Genomic DNA, 13,055 nt, shown 5'->3' on the forward strand with positions numbered 1-13,055 from the left:
TTCAGGGTGTTCTACCATGCTGGTAGCTGATGTGGAAACAGGAGCAGTGGCACAGCCAGGTGGTTCCAACTCATGGATAAATACATGAACAATGCCATTGTGGACAGGGCTGTGTCTGTAGCTGTTGATGGTGGGTGACTTGTTTTCTTTGCGGAGTTTGACAGGCCATATATTACCCATTGAGAGACTACAGGTCAATATGAATAAGAAACTCATTGTTGCAGGGTCCCAATCAGGGTCCCTTCGAGTTTGGGACCTGGAAGCTGCCAAAAGTATGTTTCCATGAGTTCTGTTAATGCATGCTTTTTATACTCATCATCATCATGGCTTGACTTCGCGAACGAAGATTTGGGAAGGGCTTTAACCACGCTTACTACAAGCGTGCTCATGACTAAGAAGGCCAATGTGGGATAGGCAATTCCGGCTACAAAAAGCACAGCAGAAGGTCTTCTTGGGTGAAACAGGTGGGGCGTGATTCTTCCTGCGTTGTCTTTTCTCCTCGAGACTAGTTCTTCGTGAGCTCTCAAAGGAGTCAGCGGCATTATGTATGGTGTGCCTCCAAGTCTCCCGATTGGAGGCCAAGGTGGACCACTGATGGTAGTCAATATGGCCAAGGCTAAGGTATTGTTTCAGGGAGTCCTTGTATCTCTTCTTTGGGGCACCTCTCTTGCGGCTACCGGTGGCAAGTTCACCATAAAACACGATCTTGGGGAGGCGGTGATCCTTCATTCTAGAGATGTGCCCTGCCCAGCGCAGCTGCAATTTCAGCAATATGGCCTCGATGCTGGTGACCCCTGCCTGTTCGAGGACAGTGACATTAGACACATAGTCAGTCCAATGGATGTTTAGAATTGTATGGAGGCAGCGCTGATGAAAGTGTTCCAGGAGTCACAGGTGATGACGGTAGATGACCCATGATTCAGACCCATATAAAAGAGTAGACAATACAATGGCTCTATAGACACTGATCTTTGTACTTTTCTTCAGGTGTTTATTACACCAGACTCTTTTATGGAGTTTTCCGAAGGCTCTATATGCCTTTGCTATTGTGTTGTCTATCTCTTTGTCGATCGTGGCATACGAGGAAATGATGCTTCCCAGATAGCTGAACTGCTGAACCGTCTTAAGCTCTGACTCGCCGATGGTAATATGGGGATGGCGATAATCTTCTTGCGGTGCAGGTTGGTAGAGGACTACTGTCTTCTTCAAGCTGACTTCCAGCCCAAAAACCTCAGCCGCCTCCGCAAAGCAAGATGTTAAATGCTGCAGAGCTGCTTCTGTGTGGGCAACAAGGGCGGCATCATCAGCAAAGAGCAGTTCACGGACAAGATGATTTAGGGTCTTAGTGTGGGCCTTCAGTCGCCTTAGATTGAATAGGCTACCATCGGTACAATATCGAATATAAATGCCGTCTTGTTCGTCGAGGTCTGCTGTAGCCCTTTGGAGCATCATGCTGAAGAAGATTGTGAATAAGGTCGGTGCGAGAACGCAACCTTGTTTCACACCATTGGTTATTGGGAAAGGCTCAGAGAGTTCATCGCCATACCTGACTTGGCCTTGCTGATCCTCATGTAACAGAATAATAATTTTGAGGAACTTGGGGGGACAACCTAATCGTTCTAAGATCAGCCACAGGCCTTTTATGCTCACAGTATCAAAAGCTTTGGTGAGGTCAACGAAAGTTACGTATAGCCCTTTATTCTGTCCTCTACACTTTTCTTGCAGTTGTCTGAGAACAAATGCCATGTCTGTGGTACTTCTATTAGCCCTGAAGCCACACTGACTTTCAGGTAGAAGTTCTTCTGCGATAGCAGGTACTAGTCTGTTCAATAGTATTCTTGCAAGAATTTTACCAGCAATGGAGAGCAGAGTTATACCACAGTAGCTTGAGCAGTCTGACTTGACACCTTTTTTCTTATACAGAGTGACGATGATTGCGTCACGAAAGTCTGACGGTATTTTGCCTTGTTCCCAACAGCACACAACTAGCTCATGAAATTTAGCGTGAAGTGCTTGGCCTCCATGCTTCCATATTTCAGGTGGGACTCCGTCAACCCCAGCTGCCTTGCCAGTTTTCACCTGCTGTATGGCCTTAAGAGTCTCTCCCATGGTAGGGGCTAAATCCAATTCATTTTTCACCGGATGTTGCAGAATGTGCTGGATTCCTTCGCCTTGGACTACACGATTAGCACTAAAGAGGGTTTGAAAATGTTCAGACCAACGATTCAGGATGGAGATTTTATCTGTAAGAAGCGTTTGGCCATCTGCACCAAGTAAGGGGCTTTGCACCTGGAATGTGGGTCCATACACTGCCTTCAGAGCCTCATAGAATCCTCTGTGGTCACCCAAATCTGCACATAGTTGAGTCTTTTCTTCTAGGTTGAGCCACCACTTGTTCTGGATGTCTCTAAGTTTCTGTTGGAGTTTGCTACATGCAAGACGAAAGGCTGCTTTTCTTACGTGGCAGAGTGGCTGAGCGAGGTGTGCTTGATGAGTAGATCTCTTTTTTGTCAGCAATTCCTGGACCTCCTGGTTGCTATCGTCAATCCATATGCTTAATACCTATGCTAACCCTGAAGGTTCCGAACGTGCGAAGGATCAGGAGCCTGCCATTGCTTTCATCTTAATTTCCATCTCTCTTAAAGGAGCTTTTGTGCACTTCCTACTGAGCTGTGTATGCACACCCAAGCAGAAATTTGTACATGTACTGTGGAGACAGATCCAAGGAGATAGTTTCTAGGGTTTTGACTCAAGTGTGTTGAGAACTATATTCCAGATGAGTTTCCATGCACATGTAGATTAGCTAGTATATAGAATTTGTATTCAGACTCTCTGCTTAAAATTGTCAACCTTGAAAGGATCCAAAATAAAATTGGAAGTTTTAAGTATATTAGGTTCTACATAAGTCTAGGAATCCCTCACTTGCTGACCCCTTGTTCTCATTCTTAAGTTCTGTTCTTTTTTTCCTCAACTGATTTTTCTCCTCTTCTCTCGTATGGCCATTTAAACAGACAAAGACCTAAAAAAAAATCTTGGAGCAGATTCTTCTGGAAGGCGTGCTAAGGCACATGAAAAACAACAAGGTGGTTGGTGACAGCCATCATGACTTCACTAAGGGGTAATCATGCCTGACCAATTTTTTGGCCTTATATGATGGGGCTAAGGAACTGATGGACAGGGGTAGAGCAGTTGATGTCATCTATCTGGACTTGTGCGAAGTGTTAGGCACTGTCTCGCATGACATCCTTGTCTCTAAATTAGAGAGACATCAATTTGATGGATGGACCACTTGGTGGATAAAGAATTGGCTGGATGGCCGCACACCATCCAGCCATGTTGTGGTCGACCACGTTGTGGTCAACAGCTCAATGTCCATTTGGAGACTGGTAACAAGCATCCCTCTGGGGTCAGTATTGGGACTGATCCTGTTCAACATCTTTGTCAGCAATATGGGCAGTGGGATTGAGTGCATCCTCAGCAAGTTTGCCAGCGACACCAAGCTGTGTGGTTTGGTTGATATGCTGGAGTGGTGGAATGCCATCCAGAAGGACCTTGACATGCTTGTGAGGTGGGTCAATGCCAACCTCGTGAAGTTCAAACAAGCCAAGTGCAAGGTCCTACACCTGGTTTGGGGTACTCCCAGGCACAGCTACAGGTTTGGCAGAGAAAGACTTGGGGGTATTGGTTGACGAGAAAATGAACATGAGCCGGCAGTGTGCTCTCACAGCCCAGAAAGCCAATCGTATCCTGGGCCACAGATGATCCTGCTACTTTGCTCTTGTGAGACCCCACTTGAAGTACTGTGTGCAGTTCTCTTGTACTCAAAATAAGAAGGACATGGATCTGTTGGAGCAAGTCCAAGGAAGGTCACAAGGATGACATGGGTGCTGGAGCACTTCCCATATGAAGACAGGCTGAGAAAGTTGGGGCTGTTCAGCCTGGAGAAGAGGAGCTGCATGGAGACCTCATAGAAGCCTTCCAATATCTGAAGAGTGCCTACAAGGACGCTGGAGAGGGGCTCTTCATGAGGGACTATATCAATAGGACGAGGGGGAATGGATTTAAACTTAAACAGGGGAAGTTCAGGATAGATATAAGGAAGAAGCTCTGTGAAGGTGGTGAGACACTGGAACAAGTTGCCCATAGAAGCTGTGGCTGCTCCATCCTTGGCAGTGGGATGCAAGGTTGGCAAAGAAAGTGATAAATGCTCCATCCTTGGTAGTGTTCAAGGACAGGTTGGATGGAGTCTTGGGTAACATAGTCTAGTGTCATGTGTCCCTGCCCATGGTAGTGGAGGTGGAACTAAATGATCTTAAGGTCCTTTTCAACCCTAGCTATTCTGTGATTCTATCTGGCTGAATTTATTAGCACACCTATGAGCTAGTGTCTGTGCAAATGACCACTCTAGCTCTGGCTCAGGATTTAATTTCTGCCAGGGGAATCTTCAGGCTGTTCCTGGCGAAAGGTGATGGAGAGAGGTTGCCCTTGATATTATCTATGCAATTTTTCTTCCTCAAAGGTGAGTCCCTGCTTTCAGAAATGTGGTGTACCAGTTCTACTGGTCCTTTCTGGTTTCCAGAATTACAGGAGGTGTTACTTGGTTGATGACTTGCTGAAACCCTGTGATTGTTTTGCTGTCTCATACTTCCCAAATATTCTTTCCCAGTCTTTCAGATACTTCTTGAAAGGGGCAATTAAAGGAGTCCAGAGAGAGTATTGGAACTGAAGAGACAGAAGTCAGGATTGTGCCTGGATGGGAGTGCAGAGCCCTGGGAATGAGCCTGTTTGTCCAATAGCTTCAGGTGAATAATGCAGGTGATCAAATGTCCCTTTCACTTCCTGGCTAAAACTGTTGTCCCTTCTCCTACCCCATTTTGCTCTCTTTGTAACAAGTGGAAAGATAAGCTGCTTGGCAGCTGCCTCAGAGAGTGGCTTTTCAGTTTTATTTTCACCATGGAGGCCTCTGGAGTTTTATTCGTAGTTTCCACACTTAAGGGCAGGGCTTTCATTAGTATAACTGAACATTAGCCCTCTATTGCTGTTTCTTTGTATTGCAAGGGCAAGGTCAGAAACATTTCCATAAAATAATGTATGCAGATTAATAAACAATATGTAACATGTCTAACATATGTTGCATTAACATGTACTTAATGGTGAGGATAGTATGGCTGAACTTCTGCATGGTGTCTGGGGAGAAATGATCTACTAAATATTTGCTCCCTATTCCTTCTTCCTGCTCTGTTTCTTTTCCCAGTTCTTCAATCTTTACTTAGTTACACAGTGAACCTCTTGGTTACACAGTGAACCTCTGCAGCCTTGATTTCCATCCTTATGGAAGCATTGTGGCATTTGGCTCTTTGCACACAAACATTAAGGTAAAACCCATCTTCCCCTAGAAGTTGCCCTCTTTACTTGCAGTATCTTTGTTTTCAAGAGTGCCAGAATGTTTTGTGCCAAGCTGTTGGTTGATGCTGCACACATCATCATTTCCATGTGTGTGGGCAGGTGGATTTGAGACTGCTTGTGAAATCTGTGTGTGTGTTTGCAAAAGTAGCTCAGGAGTGTGACTCCTGTGCTGTGGAATGTGGCACCAAGCACAGATGTCCTGATTGCTGTGGATTGCATCTGCTTCATTATGCTGTTGGAACTGAGATTCTGTAGTAAGAAATACCTTATAGAAGTGATTGGAGAATTAGGTTAGGAAATACCCCTAAAGCAAACTGGTTCAGGAGCCCCTTCAGTGTTTTCATTCTGTAGTGTCATATCAGCTTGGTTATAGGGAAAGCTCTTATTGTGACAGGACTCTTCCCATGTACTGCTCTAAATATCTTTTGTTTACTTTTCTTCCCTGTACCTCTGGGATGTGAGGAGAAAAAAAAGCTGTGTCTTCAGGTACAAGGTAAAATCCTTAATTATTTTTCAGGTGAAGAGGGGGGGAAATATTTCTATTGAGGACTCGTGAACAAACCTTAAAGTGATTATGTACAATTAACTTCTTAGTTTTCCAGTATGAAAATAAGATCTGCACAATTTGTGAAGTGGATTGGCAAACCTCTGCAGGCCTCTGAGCTATATGGTAACATGAAATGGATATCATAAGAGTTAATGTACTCTAGTTTTGTTTGCTTTAGTTTGGGATGGAGAGATTCACGAGTGTTACTTTATATTGTGACTGATATTACCATGCAAGGCCCCACTGCCTCAAGATGGTTCTATTCTTGGGGCCTTTTTCAACCCAAAGGACTTGCTGCATATTCATTTAATTTAGAAACCAATTTAGTGGAATGACGCTTCTATGTGACCACATACATCTGTGTAATTTAAAATCGATTATTATTAAGTTGAATCTGTATTTATCATACTTTAAAGTGATGCCAGAAATATCTACAGTCATTTAATGTGGGTGAGTGTTCAGTGTTCTGCAAGCTGTGGACTCTGTGAAACAGTTACTTGATTTTATTTTATTATATTGTGTAGGATTGAAAGACAAAAGCCAGAATTCCCTCAGAAGGAAGGGAGGGAAAAAAAAGGTGTGTGTGTGGGAAAAATACTGTTGGTTGGTCTCATTTCAGGGTCACACAGAAGCAGTTTGATGTCTCTGCTTTAGTCCTGATGGGAAGTGGTTAGCCTCTGCTGCTGATAATCACACTGTAAAGGTAATCTATTGTGACACCTCCTTATGTGCTCGCGGCACATAGGTATGCTGGGACCATCTTTTACCAGGCATTACCAGCACTCACTCATAAACACTTTTAGTTGATTAAACTGGTTGAGCCCTGTGGCTTTGCAAGGACCAGTCTGTTTATGAGGATCATGTTTAGTGGCCCACAACATCCAGAAGAGATCTGTGTGCATTGCAGTGCACTTATCCAACAGACATCTTGGGACTATGCACATGAAAATTAAAATTTTGGTGATGGTGAGAGCTGTGATACCTGAACACTGGCCTTGGTAGTCTCAGATGTTGCAGAATGAGTTGTCCACAGCACATTGCTCTGCTCAGTGAATTCAGTAGGAGTGTGTCATCATAGAATGGTTTTGGTTGGAAGGGACATTAAAGCTCACCCAGTTCCAACCCCCTGACACTTGCAGGGACACCTTCCACTAGAGCAGCCACAGCTGCTCTGGGGAACCTGTGCCAGGGTCTCGTCACTCTCACAGGGAGGAATTTCTTCCTTATATGCAACCTAAATCTCACCCCATTTCAGTTTGAACCCATTACCCCATGTCCTATCACTACAGTCCCTGATGAAGAGCCTCTCTCCAGCATCCTTGTAGGCCCCCTTCAGATACTGGAAGGCTGCTTTGAGGTCTTCACACAGCTTCTCTTCTCTAGGCTGAACAGCCCAAATGTTGTCAGCCTGTATTCATATTGTATACATTGCATATGTTTATCAGTTTGAAAATTGCTGTTACATCTGAGCAGAGCAAGAGAAGGAATTCAGAAAAGTATCAAGTGAAGCAGTGACTTCAGTTGTTTCAGGTGTGGTATAGAGGAATGTGGGCAAAGGATTGGTTTTTGTTTTCAGCTTCACATGAAAAAACCTGATCAGTTGTTTCACTCTAGATTTTTTCAGTGGAGACTAATGCACAGGAAGAATGAATTGCTGAGGGATTCCTTCAGTGATTGCTTTGGGCTTTCTGTCTGCTTTTGAAAGATAATCTGTGGGGACAGGTGAAAATGCTTTATTTTATGCCAGTCTCTAAATATAAACCAGAAACTTTTAGAGGAGAAATTAAATGAAAAATTTAGAAGAAAATTCCAGGGGAAAACAAAAAGTAAAATTAAAATGCAGCCTCAAATGACTGGGACTGTATTCCTTCCCTGATCATTGAATCTGTTCTTGGAGGGGAAGAAGCATTAGAAGGTTGCCAGTACAAGGAAACCTGAAATGTATTGGAATTCTCTAACATTAAGTCCTTTCAAGAGTCTTTCTGCTCTTTCTTTCTTCCAGCTGTGGGATCTGGTGGCTGGGAAGCTAGTGTTTGAGTTTACATACTGGCCCAGTAAATGTTGAATTCCATCCCAATGAATACCTTCTGGCTTCTGGCAGCTCTGACAGGTATGTAAGGGGAGGGAGAAAGAAGAGGATTGTGTAAATCTGTTCCCTTTCCTGATGCCCTTCCTTTTAGCAATGTGGAAAATAGGAATGTCACAGAACTCAAATGTGCCGTTGCAAGAGTCTGACATCTAGCCAGCAGCACATCTGTGATGTGCAGAGCATGGAGGTCTTGCCTTCTCATCCAAAATTGGTAGACCCTTCTACTGCACCAGAAAACAATGCAATAGCCTCAAGCCTGTCACTAATCCAGCTGACATCCTGAACAGCAAGTAGTCCTTCTCAGTTAGCAGGCTTTTCTCAGCTTTGGGTCAGCAATAAATACCTAACCATGATTAGAGCATTTAAGCATCTGTGGCTGGACTCATGGATCTTGGCTCATCTGGCCTTCTGTGTAGGTTCATCATATGTGCACAACAGCAAAAGCTGAAAAAAATTCTAGCAGTTTGTGCATCATTTCAATTCTGTATCCTACAGCAGATCTCTAGAGGGATGAGTGATGATTTTTATTGCATGTACAGGACTGTTTGGTTCTGGGACTTGGAGAAGTTTCAAGTGGTGAGCTGTATTAAAGAGGAGGCTACTCCTGTCAGGTATATTAAATTCCTACTGAAGTGTCCAAGGCAGAGACTAAAGTATGGGTGAAGGGAGGATTTCCTGAAAGACTTTACTGGGGGGAAGTTTGGGCTGCTGGAGATGTTGCCCAGGCCCACCAGATTGTACATCTGAACACCAGATTGGTAGGCTTGTTGTTAGAAATGGAGTTGGAGGTGTTCTGTGAAGACAGAAATACTGCCCTGGGGTTGCTGTGGGACTGGACAAGGTTGGAAGGTTGTGTGTACCTAATTTTCTACCTGCCTTCCTCCCAGGTGTGTGTTCTTCAACCCAGATGGCTGCTGCTTGTACAGTGGCTTTCAGGATTCACTGTGTGTGTATGGCTGGGAGACAGAGTGCTGATTTGATGTGTTCTTGGTAAACTGGGGAAAAGTAGCTGACTTATCTGTCAGCAACAACCAGCTGGTAAGCCATTGCTCCCGAGGAGGGGTCAGGCAGCTTAGAAACATGAGATAAAATCTTCTCGCCTCCTTGCAGGCCTCACAGGTTCTATCAGACTGTCAGCAGACAGGGCCTGCCATATGCCCAGACAAAGACTGTGTGCTTTTGCTTTCATTGGCCTCATGCTACACTTTGTCTCTTTGGCTTCTGGAGGAAAGAAGTTGGGCTTGGTTTGACTAATATTTATGCTTGGCAAAAGTTTTATTATAGCCTTTTGTAAAACACTCACAGCTTCAAACTGAAAAAGCCAAAGCACCTAACTGGGAAATTCTCAAACACAATTCTGCAGGGTCCCTGCATCATGCCTGTCCTGAAAAAGGCTTGGGGTGTGCACCCTGAAACTTGGTCTTTTGCCTCTGCAGGTATTTGCTTTGCAGAAAGCACAGTCTCTTCCTTTGTTGTAGATCTCGGTAAAGTCACAAAGTTGGATTCTATTACTCATGGGCTAATTGGGGATGATGAGCCTCTTGTGCTGCCTACCCCCACGGGGTCCTCCCTTTGCCACATCTATGACAGGCTCTCAACTAGCTGCAGCAAGCCACAAAGGTAGGGAATCGTCTAGCTTGCTTGTTGTGGATTTCAAGATTTTAAGGAAACATATAGGGAGCTTAGTGCATTCTCTCTGATAGAATCCATATGACTTGCTCTGACAGTATCTCTTTTTCCACAGCAGAGTGGAATAAATCTCCTGCACATTTTTTAAAATACCAGGCCACCATTGTAGAAAGAGACATTATTTCTGAAACCTTTAAAGTACAAATTGGGAAAACAAATAGGGATGCATAAATTTTTATGCGTGCCAAATTCTCTAAAATCTTTATTAGGGCGAGAAGCAACATTTAAAGAAGGCAAAATGGAATTAAGAGTTAAAAACAATTAATTAATTGCAGTTTTGAGTTTATCTTTAATTCAGCAGAAAAGCAAAAAGGAGGACCTCCCTGAAATAGAAGAAATCTTTAATCAGGTATATCTGTGAGTATGGGCATCTGAAGTTCCAGGTAAGGCAAAAAATGCTTTGCCTGTTAAAGTGGAAATAAAAAGGGGGGCCTGCCCAATTAGAATAAAACAGTATCCCTTAAAATTAGAAGTTCAAAGGGAATAAAAAAAATCATTGATAAATTTTAAAATATAGATTATTAATTGAATGTGAATTGGAATATAATACTCCTATCCAGACAATAAAGAAATATGATGGGAAAAATTACAGATTGGTTCACAATCTCAGGGCAATCAACAAAATTGCAGAGGATATTCGTCCAGTAGTAGCTAATTCGTATGATTATTGACTACATTGAATAATAATCAGAAATGGTTTGCCATCCTGGATTTTAAGGACGCTTTCTTTTGCTTACCATTGGCCAAAGAAAGCCAAAGTTATTTGCTTTGGAATGTGAAAATCCTGGCAGAGGAAGGGAAACTCAATTAACTTGGACAGTATTACCTAAAGGGTTAAAAAAACAGTACAGCAATTTTTGGAAATCAGCTAGCATGAGAACTAGAATCATGGAAGCCACCTACTCAGACGAGGACTCTTACAGTATGTGGACGACCTGTTAATTGCTACAGAAACAAAGGAAGAATGTATCCAGTGGACAATGGAATTATTAAATTTTCTGGGACTGAATGGTTATCAGGTATCCAAACAAGGCCCAACTAATCCAAACCCGAGTTTCCTACCTAGGATATGAAATAACAGGAGGACAGAGAGAACTTGGAACTGCTAGAAAAGAAGCCATTTGCCAGACTCCAAGACCATCGACCATCAAGGAGCTCCGGACATCCCTGGTAATGACTGGATGGTGCAGACTTTGGATCCATGATTATGGTGTTCTGGTAAGACCCCTGTATGAACTGTTGAAGGGAAACCCTCCCTCTTTGGACTGGACTGATAAAGCAGAGGAGGCTTTTAGAAATTAAAATATAGAGTTAATGAGAGCTCCAGCTCTGGGACTTCCTATGTGACTAAACCGTTTTGGCTATATTATGAAAAACAGGGAATAGCTTTGGGGGTCCTTGATCAGAAACTAGGACCCTACAGAAGGGTAGTGGCAAATTTTTCAAAACAGCTGGATGAAGCGAGCAAAGGATGGCCCGGATGCCTAAGGGCTGTGGCTGCAGTCATCGTGAATATTGAAGAAGCTCACAAATTCACCTTGGGACAAAAGATTACTGTACTAGTGTCCCATGTGGTATCAGAAGTCCTGGAGCAGAAAGGACCCCACTGGTTATGTCCTTCATGTTTTTCTAAAATAGCAGGCCACCATTGTAGAACAGGATGATACAGAAACTGTGGTCCCTAACGTTGTGAATCCAGCATCCTTTTGCAGGAACAATCGACAGAACCACTAGCAGACGACTTCTTGGCCACCATAGAGACTGTATATTCGAGCCGACCAGATTCGAAAGAAAAAACGCTGGAAGATGATGATTCTTGGTTTACTGATGGTAGTAGCTTCATGAAAAATTGTAAACGAAAGGCAGGATATGCCATTACCACCACTTCACAGGTAAAAGAAGCTAAATCTTTACTTGCAAACACCTCTGCCCAGAAGGCAGAAATAATAGCATTACTGAGAGCTCTGGAATTGGCTAAAGACAAAAGGATAAAGATTTGGACTGATTCTAAATAAAGATTTGGTGTGGTCCATGCACATGGTGCCACCTGGAAAGGACGAGGACTTTTGAACACACAAAGGAAACAGATTAAACATGCTACAGAAATTCTGCGGCTACTGGAAGATGTTGAGGTACCTGAAGAAGTAGCTATTATGTACTGTAAAGGACATCAACAAGGTGACTCTGATCAGGAAATTGGAAATAATTTGGCCAATTTTGAAGCCAAACGAGCAGCTGAACAATCTCAAATCATGTCCTTAATCCCTGATGGCAAACTAACAACTGAAAAATCTAAACCTAGGTATTTAAAAGAGGATAGAAAATTGAGGATCTAAAAGGACAGGAAAATAAAGAGGGTTGGATTCAGATACCTAATGGGCAAATTGTAATCCCCTATAACCAGCTCTGGAAGTTAGTGCAGGACGAATATAATAAAACTCATTGGGGTAGCAACTCTTTGCATAAATATTTAGACAAACAAACTGTAGGAAGGAATCTATCCACCACAGTTCATTTAGTGACAAAACAGTGTCAGCTATGTCTTAAGAATGATCCTAAGACTGAAAATAGAAATCAAATTGGGACAATTGGGAGAGGAAGTTATCTGGGATAGCAGTGGCAAATAGATTTTTCTGAATTACCAAGAAGAGGGGGTTATCGATATTTGTTGGTGTTAATGAATACTTTTTCAGGCTGGCCAGAAGCATTCCCTTGTAAGATAAATAATGCAAAACAAGTGATTAAAATATTATTTAACGAGATAATAACCTTGTTTTGGGGTACCAGAGGCAATTTCTTCTGACCGAGGCTCACACTTTAGTGCAAAATAGTTACAAGAAATTAGCAAAAATTAGAAATTGATTGGCAACTACATGTTCCATACAGGCCTCAAGCCAGTGGGCACGTAGAAAAGATGGGTCATCTAATCAAACAACTGATTAGTAAAATATGTCAGGAAATGAATTAATATTGGTACCAAGGTTTACCACTGGCTCTATTAAAAATTCGAACTAAACCTCGGTCAAAAGAAGAGTTTAGCCCATTTGAGATTTTGTATGGAAGACCATATCTGCCCCAGTTTAAAGGAGAAAGTCTTCAGGAAGTGGGAGAAGGCTATCTCTGACAGTTTCTGATCAATCTGGGAAAACTATTGGAGGAGATAAATAAGAGAATAGTAGGGACAAGAGCAAGAGGTTTGGATTATCTGATTCACCCTTTCAGATCTGGAGACTGGGTTTATGTTAAGAATTTTTCAGGAGATCCTCTACAGGAGAAGTGGAGCGGACCGTACCAGATATTATTAACCACCTTTACAGCAGCGAA

General features: G+C 42.9%; 1 pseudogene; it reads left to right on the forward strand.

Moving 5' to 3' along the window:
• The window catches only part of LOC133225744 (katanin p80 WD40 repeat-containing subunit B1-like), a 30,466-nt pseudogene continuing 17,411 nt past the window's right edge, over positions 1-13,055 (forward strand).

The sequence above is a fragment of the Neopsephotus bourkii genome, unplaced genomic scaffold, assembly GCF_033783945.1.
Source record: "Neopsephotus bourkii isolate Nb327-2 ecotype Australia unplaced genomic scaffold, CSIRO-AGI_Nbou_v1 NB_1766, whole genome shotgun sequence".
NCBI lineage: Eukaryota > Metazoa > Chordata > Aves > Psittaciformes > Psittacidae > Neopsephotus > Neopsephotus bourkii.